This window comes from Mugil cephalus, chromosome 10 (assembly GCF_022458985.1).
Source record: "Mugil cephalus isolate CIBA_MC_2020 chromosome 10, CIBA_Mcephalus_1.1, whole genome shotgun sequence".
Lineage (NCBI taxonomy): Eukaryota > Metazoa > Chordata > Actinopteri > Mugiliformes > Mugilidae > Mugil > Mugil cephalus.
The window spans coordinates 15,526,461-15,538,600 of record NC_061779.1 but is presented as its reverse complement, the minus strand read 5'-3'; the positions used below and the strand labels follow the sequence as shown (position 1 = coordinate 15,538,600).

At 43.7% G+C, this 12,140-nt stretch overlaps 1 protein-coding gene across 2 annotated transcripts in view; it reads right to left on the bottom strand.

Moving 5' to 3' along the window:
- ccdc33 (coiled-coil domain containing 33) overlaps nt 1-12,140 on the bottom strand; it is a 46,045-nt gene that overhangs the window by 7,693 nt on the left and 26,212 nt on the right. The window contains exons 2-3 of one of the 2 annotated variants that reach the window (XM_047596373.1): nt 2,065-2,123; nt 1,877-1,976 (exon numbers count right to left, since the gene is read on the bottom strand). The exons of the other annotated variant lie outside the window; for it this stretch is intronic. The gene's annotated coding sequence lies outside the window, so the exon portion shown is untranslated. The remainder of the gene's footprint in view (nt 1-1,876; nt 1,977-2,064; nt 2,124-12,140) is intronic. 2 annotated transcript variants of the gene reach the window in all.

Genomic DNA, 12,140 nt, shown 5'->3' with positions numbered 1-12,140 from the left:
TTTGCCCCCTGCTTCCTGCCTAAATACCAGCCCCCAGATGAATTCTGTCCCAGTCTGGATGAGCACATAGATGGGGACTTGCTAACGATTTCAGACTTACATGCTGTGCAGCACCTGTGGCTCCCTCGGATCATCTCTTTCTTTCTAGTTACACTCACTGTATTGAGTCCAATGTCAAATTACTGATTGTACTGCATTGAACATTTCATTTCAGCAAGAAGATGGTAAAACAATTAAAACACCTTTAGATTTTATATACCTTGTGTATGTGCTTCTTTCCGGTTTCTATTGTGCATGAAATGTGTTATAAGTCAGGTTTAATTAGATGAATAATGATATAGACAGATATATGCAAATGTAAGTGAAACCATCAATAGAAGTGGGTCAATAACTCTCCTGCGAGGGCAGCTCATTAACGGTGAGGCTGTGATCGACAGTCACTGACGACACAATCTGATTTGGACTAAACAATAGAGACTGGGGGCCTGGAGTTGTCCACATACACTCCAACCTAATTTAATTCAGGGGCCACATACAAGGGGCCAGATTGATCTCAAGCAGGCCGGACCAGTAACATAAAAACACATTAATATATAAATAAACTATAAACTCCAGCTTTTTCCAGTGGTTTTTAGTGCAAATAAACACAAGTACATTACTTCTTAAGAAAAATAAGACCTTAAAATGTCGACCACTGTCACTGAAACAGTGGAAAAATTAGGAATAGCTGTACTTGAAAAGTCACACACACTTTGTACTGTTTTGTACTGTGTATATATGAAGGCCCTGTTGGAAACATGAAAAGTGGATTTCTTAAACCTGTATCCTGTACCGCTGACTTTTTGCTTTCCAGTTTAGACTTGCCCTCTGTTCCCCTGTTAATCATTTCCGAAATTACTATTTTGAATGCCAACTCTGTCCATTCTTTTTTTATTCATCATCAGCCTGTCACATAAGATGCATCAGCTACATCATCTACTCTTCTTCCTGCCAATGATTAGATGCTACATGCATGCTTTAGTCTGACATATGTGGCGTCTTGCTTCTCTTCTCTTTATTTGGTCCCCCCATATGAGCCATTTGTTTCCGTTAAGACAGGTTTTTTTCTTGCCACGTTTGCCTCAGTTCTTGGGAGGGGGTTTCAGGCTGGATTCAGTTTAGATTGACATTGACCCTCTACAAATAAAAAACGGAACGTCATGTAAAACTAATAACCATGTGCATGAATATCTCTGTGGCAGCCAACTGTGTAAAAAATCTACTCTGTTGAGTTTTTAGATAAATATTTGCCTGAATGATTGCTTTAATTCACGATAAATAATTCACCGGGCGCTTGCAGCTATGTGCTCTGCTAGAAGACATAATCTCCTTTAATCCAACAAGGGAAAGCCTGTACAAGTGAAAACACAACCTGCTGGGTCTAATATCACATTACCATGTACGAGACCGCTTGACAAATATATAAAATCCTATTCACATGTTGTGCTTTGCAGTCTCTGCTCGTGTTCAGAATGCCTCTGACCGTGTTACATATGATCTGTGGAGAGCTGGGAGGGAGGGGTGTGGGGGGGTTCTCTGTGACCAAGTGTCGGCCTGCGGTAGCTGGGCTTCCCGTAACATCATCAGAATTCAGCACACCTCCTGCAAAATGTAGCAAATGTGCTCTTCATTGGAGTGACAGCTCCGCGTCTGCTGCCACACAGAGCTTCAATTAGCCTGCCAGAGCAAGGCAGCTCCCAGGAGCTTTCTCTGCCTCCCTCCCCGCGCACATTCCACCTTTCCCGTCCACCATCTTTTATTTCTTTTTCCTGTCAATCCCTCCATTGACCCAGAACTTTACTATTTTTACCTCTTCTTCACACATATCTGATCTCACCACCTTCCTCGTCCTTCCTTCCCGTAAAGCCGCCGTCCTCCCGGAGCTCCCCGTGCCACCACCTTCACGCGACAAGCCGAGCGGAAAAACTTGTAGTGTGCTAATGGACACAGAGGTAGAAGGGAGGATGTTGGAGAACGAAATTCAATTGAAGCAGAAAGAGAGAGAGAGAGATAAGAAGAGAGGACCTGTTGGTCTACATGGCTGGCTCTTCGGGCATCAGTTTGGGCTGCTTCTCTTTTTAATGCTGCAGTCAAGAGAACAGGGACATAATACTGAATATTTTGTTGTTCTTTTTTTTTTTTTATATCGGGCACACATGGAGCTACAGCTTAATTACATCCTTGCTATCCACACACCCAGTGGAGGAAAATGAGGAATTCAAGGTTACAAGAGATTATTGCTAAGATAAAAATGCAACAAATTTACCTGTGTGTGTTCATACATGACAGAAACCCTAAAACTCACATTTTCAATTAGTCAAATTGAACTAATTGATTTGCCTCTATGAGTACAACACAGTAAAACTATATTAGGTAGCATTGAATTTCAGTTTGTTGCTGGTTCAGGCAGTTGTGACTAAAATGCATCTTGTGGCCCCCCCAAAAAAATTTAATTACAGGACTCCCTGGAGAAAATTACATTTTGCCCCGTATGTAATCGTATCCGTGCCCTGTCAGCAGAATAACATCCCATCTTGCAAGGAGGGAGCCATTATGGGGGTATAAAGGTTAATATGGCAGTGTGGAGAGAGTGAGAAGAGGGATGGATAAGGAGAGGTGTGTGTGTCAAGGACACGGTGCAGCTTTGACTCAAGGACGTGTGGCGCTGACAGCCAACGCCACTCCCCCCGTGGGGGCCACAGTCAGAGGAGAGCCAAGGATTATCTGTAAATCAACATCCGTCAATTACTGTTATGGTGCCGTGAAACCGCAGCGCTCCATAAACAAACAGGGCACTCGGATAAATCCAGGGTTGACCCTGCAGCACCGTTAGCAGCATGGCCGATGAGTTCGTCCAAACAAAACTGGCATTGTAAAACAAAAAGTTGGAAAATGACCTCCAGACCACACATGATGAATTTATTGAATTGCTGATAGCAACAGTAAGTGTTATTGTTTGACACAGGGCAAGTTCACCAGAGGCAACGCAGAATGTAATTTACAATCAACTGTCAAAACATTAGGCACACAAGTGAAAGCATTCAAATATCCTGCACTAAATCTTAGCCTCATGACTGCTATAATGGAAATTCAACTGTAATCAACATAATAGAAACATGTGCGAGTACAACACAGTGCAGTAGCAAACGACAGCCCCCAGAATGAAAACACAATTGAATCAGTCAGTGAGTTTACATGCACGTGAAAAAAAACGAATTATTGCCTTAATCGGACTATAACAGGAGAACTTAAGTGCATGTAAACACGTTACTCTGATTAAAATCGGAGTTCTCGTTATCCGATTGAGACACCCAGATAATGCGATTGAATCGGAGTTTTCAATCGGATAATGCGTGTGCGCATGCTCCACGACCGCTGCGCTGGCGTGGGACCCCGGAACAAAAACGTCCGAGAAAGCCGATCGCAGAAGAAGAAGAGAAACGGAGCCGTCTGAGGGATAGCGCGGATCTTACCTGCACCAGAAGTAGCGCGTGCGTTATGTACAAGATTAAAAATGTACTATTATCCGTCTGGTTGTTGTTTGAAATTCCGGCCTGCCGCATGAACGACTCTAGTTTCTTATATCACGCGATAGACCAGCCGGAAATCGGGTCGTATTAACGTGGTATTAACCCGCTGAAAAGACACGTATCGCCACCTAGTGTGGAAGAGGAGAACATTCGAATTTCTTGCACTGCATGTAAACTGGGACAAGGACTATAGTGAGAAAGTCGAATTTTGAACATAGCTCAATTAAGCTCTGCATGTAAACGCACTGAGTGTTTAGTTATTTGAATGCTGAATACCATAACTTTCATGAAGCTAACATTAAGTGCAGGACGGTTATTTAACAAAAGCATTTGTTTTCACAAGGGTACCTATTGGACTGGCAATTAAGTGCATGTCTGCGAAGTACAAGATTAAAGTACAGTAAAACAGAATTTCTAATTAAATTACTAATTTAAATACACTTAAGCACAGAACTAAATACACTTTGTTTTTATTATACCACCGAAGAAGAACTGAAGATAATTACATGTTTTACGTGAGGCGAGTAAGCCGACCAACAATCCAACACAGTTGTTTGAATTTATTCCAGTTTGACATCAGTGAATTTCTAATGTTTACTGTTTACAAATTTTGCACTTTTCTGCCAAATTTCTTGATCCTCACCAAACATGCGAAGTATGACTGAGGCTCTGGGGAGAAGCAAATAATCTAAACCAGCCCTGAAGGCTTGCCCTCAGCCGTCAGCCTCAGCCGGTATCAGTGACTGCTTTTACCCCTCTGGCTCGACGTGACCTTTCCAAAATGCTATACAACCGACGCTTAATGACTAACACAGCGGCTGACATTTACAGAAGCCTGCTTGCTTTTCTGTAGTTCACAGAAACATCAAAACGTTAACGCTGCTCAAGCCCAAAAGGACCTGTCTAAGAGTGACAGGGAGGAGGATTTGCATGAAACTTTAACAACAAACTTTATAGAGGGTTTTTAAAAATTGGTTCCGTGTAAAAGAGGACAGGAGGTTGGAAAGTAGGGTCATTTCCCGTAAACAAACTAATTCAAATGAATTCAGTTTAGAATTAAAAGCATGCCACGTCCCGTCTGAGGCGGTGAAAAGGGCATGGAGATTGAGAGAGCAGAAGGCCGTGTTCGTTTGCTAATGCATCATTCACATTTTGGCAGGAATGTCACTACTGAATTGATATCAGATGGTAAGTGATGCAAGGACATCAACACCCTCACACACACACACACACACACACACACACACACAACTTCCTGAAATCAGGGGGTCACACAGATATTTGATATGATTACAGAAGTCGGAAAACAAACCGACTTCCAGCCGTGAGAGGAAATAAATATCATGAGAACGCCCTGCGTCTGAAAGCTAGTGACCTGAGTCTGTAAAACAACCGCCGTTAGAAGAAGTGGTCAGTGGACCCGAGTGATGACCATAAATTCTTCCCACCCCAGTGTTTACATTACTGTCGAGGCGGAAGATGTCTAAAGTGCTGTTTGGTATGCATTCATGAGCCACAGCTTCTGTGCAACCCCGGATAAGACAATTTATCACGCGCAGAGGAAATAATGCCATTAGCTAGAGGTCCATCAGAGGGTTAAAGACCTACATTAGCTTCTTATTGAGCAAGGCGAGCAAAGGCATGGGGGGTTTACAAGATATTATGTGCTCTGGGTGCATCTTTTACATTTCTAAAATCAGATAAGGACACAGAATAGAGACGTTAACCCCTCAACCCTTTTATTTGTGTGTGCGCGCGTGTGTGTGCATGCGTGCAGAACTGTGCTCTGATCTTTAATGAGTATGCCAGCCTTTTCAGAAAGGTTTCGTGATGGACAACGGCCTATAGACGAACTGACGATAGGCCATTAGCCAGAGCTGAGCTGATACAAGACAAGCTAGACAATGGCTGACACTGCTACAGGAACAGCTTCATTGTGAAGGAACAGCAGCAGCAGAAAATCTGCATTCAGAGGCGAGTGTGAGGTTACACATTTAGCTGAGGTGGGAATATGAGAATAGCTCTAAATCCGCCGGACACAGTCTACTCCAGCTGCAGAGCGCAGATACAGGCACTTCAAACGCAGCAGCCCAACCTGCACACTAGACAGATGCAGAGGAGCTCCGTGAACCCTCCCTTATCAGAGGACGGCAGGAGAATGAGGTAAACAACTGGGGAATTAGCAGTAAATAAGATGGGTAAGGACTGTCTTTAATGACTCCACTGTCTGTTAAAAGTGCCATCATGGAGTGCTGTGTGCAGGGTTCGGTCGGTACTAAACGCCTGTGAGCTACGTGAAACTGATTATATTTAATGAAATGGCCTTTTCCCTTTATTGTTTTTTTGTGTGTGTATTAGGTTATATTTTAAAAACACTGATTAGAAAGCTTTCAATGTAGTGTTTGCTCTTTCACTCCATAAACATGTGCCTGCAGCTTTCATGTAACAGCCGTCAGAACCTTGGCTTGTGATGACCCTCGGTGTCCAAGGTCTTTAAAGCACTCAGCTCTTATGTTTAGAGTCAGACTGAACCACCCACATTCACCGTCCGCCTTCCCACACATGCCTCTGTAGCTCTGTAGCCTCTCCCTCCCTCTCTCTCCCTCCCTCTTTCGCTTTTGTCTGTCAAGGCCAGCTCGTACCACATCAGCTTTACCCACATTTCTCTCCAGACTGCTCGGTGCTCAGTGCCAGTTGGCCTCCTGATTGCATTACGCCTTCGATTTCTCTTGACAAATTAAATAACGTCTGCATCTGCATTTCGGTGCAGACCAAACTCCGAGATTGGATGGAGACGAGTGAAGTCAGACGGTTAAACATGGGGTCGTAATGACATTGTGCTCCGCATAAGAAGAACGCTGCTCTCTTGACCGGAAAACATCATTGTCTCTAAATCTGGAATGATGAAAACATTCAAAACACAACCAGATGAGCACAACCCATGGGGGCGCCTCACAGGGACACCGCGGGGCCACTAGATGTCACTGTGGTCCCACTTCACCTCCTGCCTGCTGGCCGAGGACGCTAACCTCTGACGCTCACGCTGCTGTGTCTAAACTGCAGCACTGTGTGAGAGGTGTGCGTGAAGCTATTACTATTCAGGACCAGCTCCACACTTTCCCCATCCCTTCTGCGCTGCAATACTCTCAAACCACAACAGTGCCCGGCGGCAGGGGGGCTCAGAAATTACTGTACGCCGCAGCTCTCCTGGAGTAGGGCTGCATACATTACGCTGCATCTGAACCTGGGGTCTGGCCTGTGGGGAGTATCGCAGCACTGCCAATAAAAAATACATAAAACACTTCACACTTGCCTACCTACTGTTATTACTGAAATAATTGCAGTGGATATTGCTTAGAGAACAGTGTGACAAACATATGGAAGAGACAGTTATTTTAAAGGGTGGTAGAAGATGATTGAAAGATGAAAAATCACAGGAAACAAGACACATACTAACAAATTATATATCACCTTTCTCTATGTGCTTATCGCTGACGTTCATAGCTCATTCATGAAACACAAAGGAAAAAGTGAAAGTGCTAAAGCACTGCAGAGCGACTTGACTGCACATCTTCTGTTTGCTCTGACTGATGGGGGGAAAGTAATCCGATTCTTTTCAGGGCAGCCGCTGCACAAAATCAATACTATATAAGGAAGCTTGATGAATTTAAAATTTCTACTCAGAGTGGATATTGATCAGTCTCAGTCAAAAGACTTTTGAAAGCTCATGTAGATTTACAATCAATATGTCGTATAAAACACAACTATTAAACATCTGAACGGAGCACGCGTGTAATGACTGTAAGTAACATGTACAATAACATTAGTTATTTACGCTGTATGCATTCAGCAGAGCTGCTGCAGACACATCTTATGTGGCATTGTTACTCCAGCAGCAGGACTTACCGAAAGCTGAGCTGGGCGTGGTATAATTGCTTGAGAAAAAAAAAACAAAAAAAAAACAGAACAGTTAATGAGAGATTGAATGCAGCAGCCATTGCAAATTCAGATGTTTAATTCCACCATACAATCAGTAAATAAGAGCTACATCATTTTAAATAATGATATTACACAAACAAAGATATATGAGTTTCCTTCACAAAATGCTCAACGTGGCAATGCACCAGACGGAGACGGGGTCATGTGAGATTGAAAGGATCTCAGGTCAGTCTTCCTGTGGCTCATCAAATCAAGAACGGTGCACTGGAAGGTATTCTCCAGACTACCGTCTAATAACATCAGGAGCGGATATACTAATCCAGCTGTTCCCCACAATTACATTTTAGCCTCTTAGGCACGCTGACCCAAGTTCATTGCAATAGTGCTTTGCAGGCTGGAGTTAATCACTGAGCTATCGGCTAGAAAAAAAATAGTCTAGAAAAACATTTATGAGCTGTTATGTGCGCAGTATATATGCAATACGGTTACAAATTATTTATTCTAATTCAAGAAAGATCTCGGTTTTGCTAAAAGGAGATCTAAATTTGGGATGGAAACATATGTCTGGAAGCAAGCAACATATAAGTAAATGTTTCTATCAGAAACTAACAGAGCTTTAATTCTGAATTTGGATTCCAACCAGCGTAGAAGGGCTGTTATATCACGTACTGTACACCGTTTAAAAAGTGACTGCCAAGTTTGAAAGTTCAGCGGGAGCGTTACAGCCATGTTTATAGAAACATGACATATATATATGTATATGCATAAATCTGCTCAGCTAACAGGAGGAGCCTGCATGCTTGTCAGAGATGGAGTCCAGCCTGCGATTTGAAATTCTGGCTCCCAAACAAATCCTTCATTAACCTGGCATCTGGAGGCCATCTAATGAGCAGACTTCTCCTGAAAGCACAACTCCAATCTGTCTCTCTGAATTGAGGGTGCTGAACTCCGAAGATCACGGAGGATGTGTGGTCTGTGCCTGGGTGTGTTTGAGGAAAAAGAGAGACGGCCGCTGAGGAAATACAGGCCACTAAGGTATGCACAGTCACAGACCAGTCTTTGTCTTCTTAACATTTGTTTTCTCTACTTGTCTGGGCCACCTGCCCACCGACACATGAATAATAGCGCTGGGATGTTACTTTACATTCTATCAAATAACAGATATAATGGGCCCTTCAACCTTCTGATCTCTCTGGTTTGGCCAGCTCCCTGTCTCTACAACTAGATTAGTAATTTATGGTGTTGTAGGCTCCAACATGCCAATCTCTAGCCCGAGCACAGGAGCGTATGGATGACAGCTGCAGGGATGCGGCAGTGAAGATGTGCCACTCCATCTCCAGCAACTAGTTGCAATAAAGCCCCGTGGTGCGGTTCATGGTGCTGAGGAGAACAAAAGCATCAAAGCTGAAGCTCTCCTCCTCTCATGCGGGGTGGGGCCGGGCTGTGAAGGGGGAGGCACCATGTGTACTTGATTCAATTAGGCAGTCTGTCAGGCCTCCCCTGGGAGCTGCCTGCAAAGAAGGGGGCTGCAGTCCTGTCTAACAAAGACGTTCAACCCACCCCTTACCCCGTACCGAATCCACCTCATTAGTCAGCTTAGCGAGTGTTGATCATCTCAAACATCGTCCTCACCAGTATGAAGAGGAGCGGATCTTCTGAGTCTGGCTGAAGTACATGATGTAAGAATCAAACCGTTGTGCAGATGTTGATTGTTCTGGTATTCTGGACTGCGGAGACCCGTTCACTGCGTGTGTTTATTTTCTGCATGTGTGCAGCAGTCGCGTTAAAATTGCTTCTGGGGGAAAAAAAGTTATTACATGCCTCTGTGTGTCCATAATAGCTGAAGCAATGTAGCACAAACTGGGATTGACAGGGATTCAGAGTGTGAAGATAAACCGGTTGCAATATCTCCTACAGTCCAAGCTGTGTGAGCGCATCAATAAAAGCCGTATCTCTTGGCAAACATCTGTCATATCCACCGTGTGACTCACAACTCTGAAAAGAAAAAAATAAATAAAAAATCCTCCGTGTTTCAAAGTTTCCTCCGTATCACAGAGAAAAAGCAAAAAACATTTAGCTCTTTTGAATGCCACGCAGATAAATGTGCCGCGGCAACATTAGCATTCATTTTCCGTTCTGCTGGTCCTTTGAAACGCAGCAGATGTCTGTGTTCCACCGTTTGCACGTTGTCGTTTTTGCTCAGAAGCCGCGATGGGATTTTAAAAGAGAAGAAAATTGAAACATCTGCTTTAATCAGTGCGCCGCCGTATCTGTCAACACCGATCTGTTTGAAAATACTCCATATTATTATATGTGAGACACGGCAAGGTGAAAAAATGTGTCAAAGCCTGCTGATGGTGAACGGTGTGATATATGGTGTTTGGTCCCCGGAGAGGCTTTTGATTTTCGTGACTTATTAACCGCCATGTTCTAAAATCAAATCTCTTTTTAATCTTTTCACGTGTGCAAGCGACTACCAGTGTGGCGTTGCAATCAGAGGCGAACCCGGGCGCCCATCTCTTCAGCCGGCTCGTGTGCACTCACATCCACCGACAGGCCCACCAACCTGCAGTCTGACGGCCACACCTGCTGTGCTCTGGGACCACTTGGCTGTTTTAGCAATCATCGCCGTCATAGGAACCAGAGATAATTACACAGCTTCCACCCACCGGGTCGGCTTGCTTCACCAAAATGGTATTGCTCCAGCGCAGCAATAACACTTGTCTAAATGAATGCGCGGCACTTTACTGCACAACTGACAGCGCTCATTTATTCTGCCGTTCAACTGGAAAGAAAGAAAAAAAAAAAATTAATTTGACACTTTAGGCCCCCCCACCCCTGTGTATAATATATATCACCGCAACCCACACTCCCCCAAATCACCACCATCATTCAACCCCCTTTTAATGATTTCCAGTTTTAAGTAACACAACTGTTAAGAAGTCTTCCATCAAACACTTTCACATTTATACCGAAAGATAAATCGCTTGGGTTTAATCCCAGTCTCGTCTTATCAGCGTTGTCATTTATCATGTGCAGTTATTTCATTTGGTTAAAACAAGCATTTGTTCACGGCCCTTACATTAAAAAAATAAAATCGTAGCCCTTTTGAGCCATTATCAGGTTCATGAAGCGTTTGTCAACCACAGCCTCTTTGTTCGGCGTCTAGTTTAGGGCCTGGGCGTCAGAATAAAAGCTCCCTTACAATTATCACTTGTGCACCCAGATCCTAGTAACACCTCTCCTCCTCCCTTTGGGGAGGCCAGACGTTGGGCTTTACACTCTCTTGTGCCCCATTATATTTATGCAAATGAGAATAAAATCAGGGGAAATCAGGGGGCATCCTTCCCTGTTAGTGCTAATTAGCAATGAATGCTATATTGTATACATTATGTATGAAGCCCCCCCACACACTCACACACCTCCTCACGCAGCCGTGCATCGTGACCTTGAGCACAGGGCCGGGTTTGCGCTGCAGAAACCAGAACTTTTGATTGTGACACATTCTCGGCATACCCGCACTCTTCTGCAACATAAACCTGACAGGACGCTCAAGGGAATGTATTTTTCTAAGTTATTGCCCATAATAATGATGAGAATAACACATAAGAGAGCCATGCACAGAGATCTATTAATATAACATGGCAACAGCTTGCCAATGAATCAGGCCTCATAAAGGAGCTGAACAGCAGGAGAACAGCAGACTGGGCACATAGGTGGTGAGACACATCACATCCAAGACTGCCACTGTGCTCCTGGGAGCTAGTAAATGGTAATTTCTCAGATCCAATAAAAGAAGCGGCAATAAGATATCAACGTTGAAAAGAAAGGCAATTATTAAAGGGCAGTAAAGTATCTCTAGTACCCTCTCCAGGCAAGTGGCATGCATATATTTTTTTTTAGTAACTGGGCTGAGAAGTGTTATGGGCCCACTTAAGAAGAAAAAATAAAATAAAATGAGAACTGACTTGTGACAAAGCGTGGAAGGTGTTTTGTTGCAAAACAGTGACTCATTCAGGTAACTTTTAACATTATGTTGCCGACAGAGGAAAATATCAACGAGCAAAAGATATCGTACTGTGGTTGAGATACAGGGAGACTGTTGTCATGGTAATGTTCATGATGTACTGTTTGTACCCCTGTAATTAAAGTGAAGGTTGGAAAATTTAAAGGTATACCCTATTAAGGTCCTCACTCATCCTATAAGGGGGATATTTCCAGCTTGTCCTGTCCATCTCTTTTTATAACACAAGCATCCGGCACCGTTTCCAGTGAAATATAGACAACACAACTCTGCTGTAGGGATCCACACATTGTGTTCAAACTGAGCAAACATTTCTGATTAAGCAACGGTGTCGTTTCTGTCTTTGTACATGTTTGACGTTAGTCCCCACGTTACCAGTGATTAATTCAGCAGCAGCAGCAGCACTGGCAAACACGGCGATGCAACGCCGTTCCAGAAAGCGAAAGCTGTGCTTCAACACAAGCCTTGTCTCGAGAGAAACAACCTGGGAGACCTGCAGCAAACACAGGGGAGGAGCACAGCAACACACAACAAAGACTAAGCACGGCTTCGGGAAATAATCTGCATTCATCAAAAATTAAAACTAAACCTGACTCCATCTTTTTGCT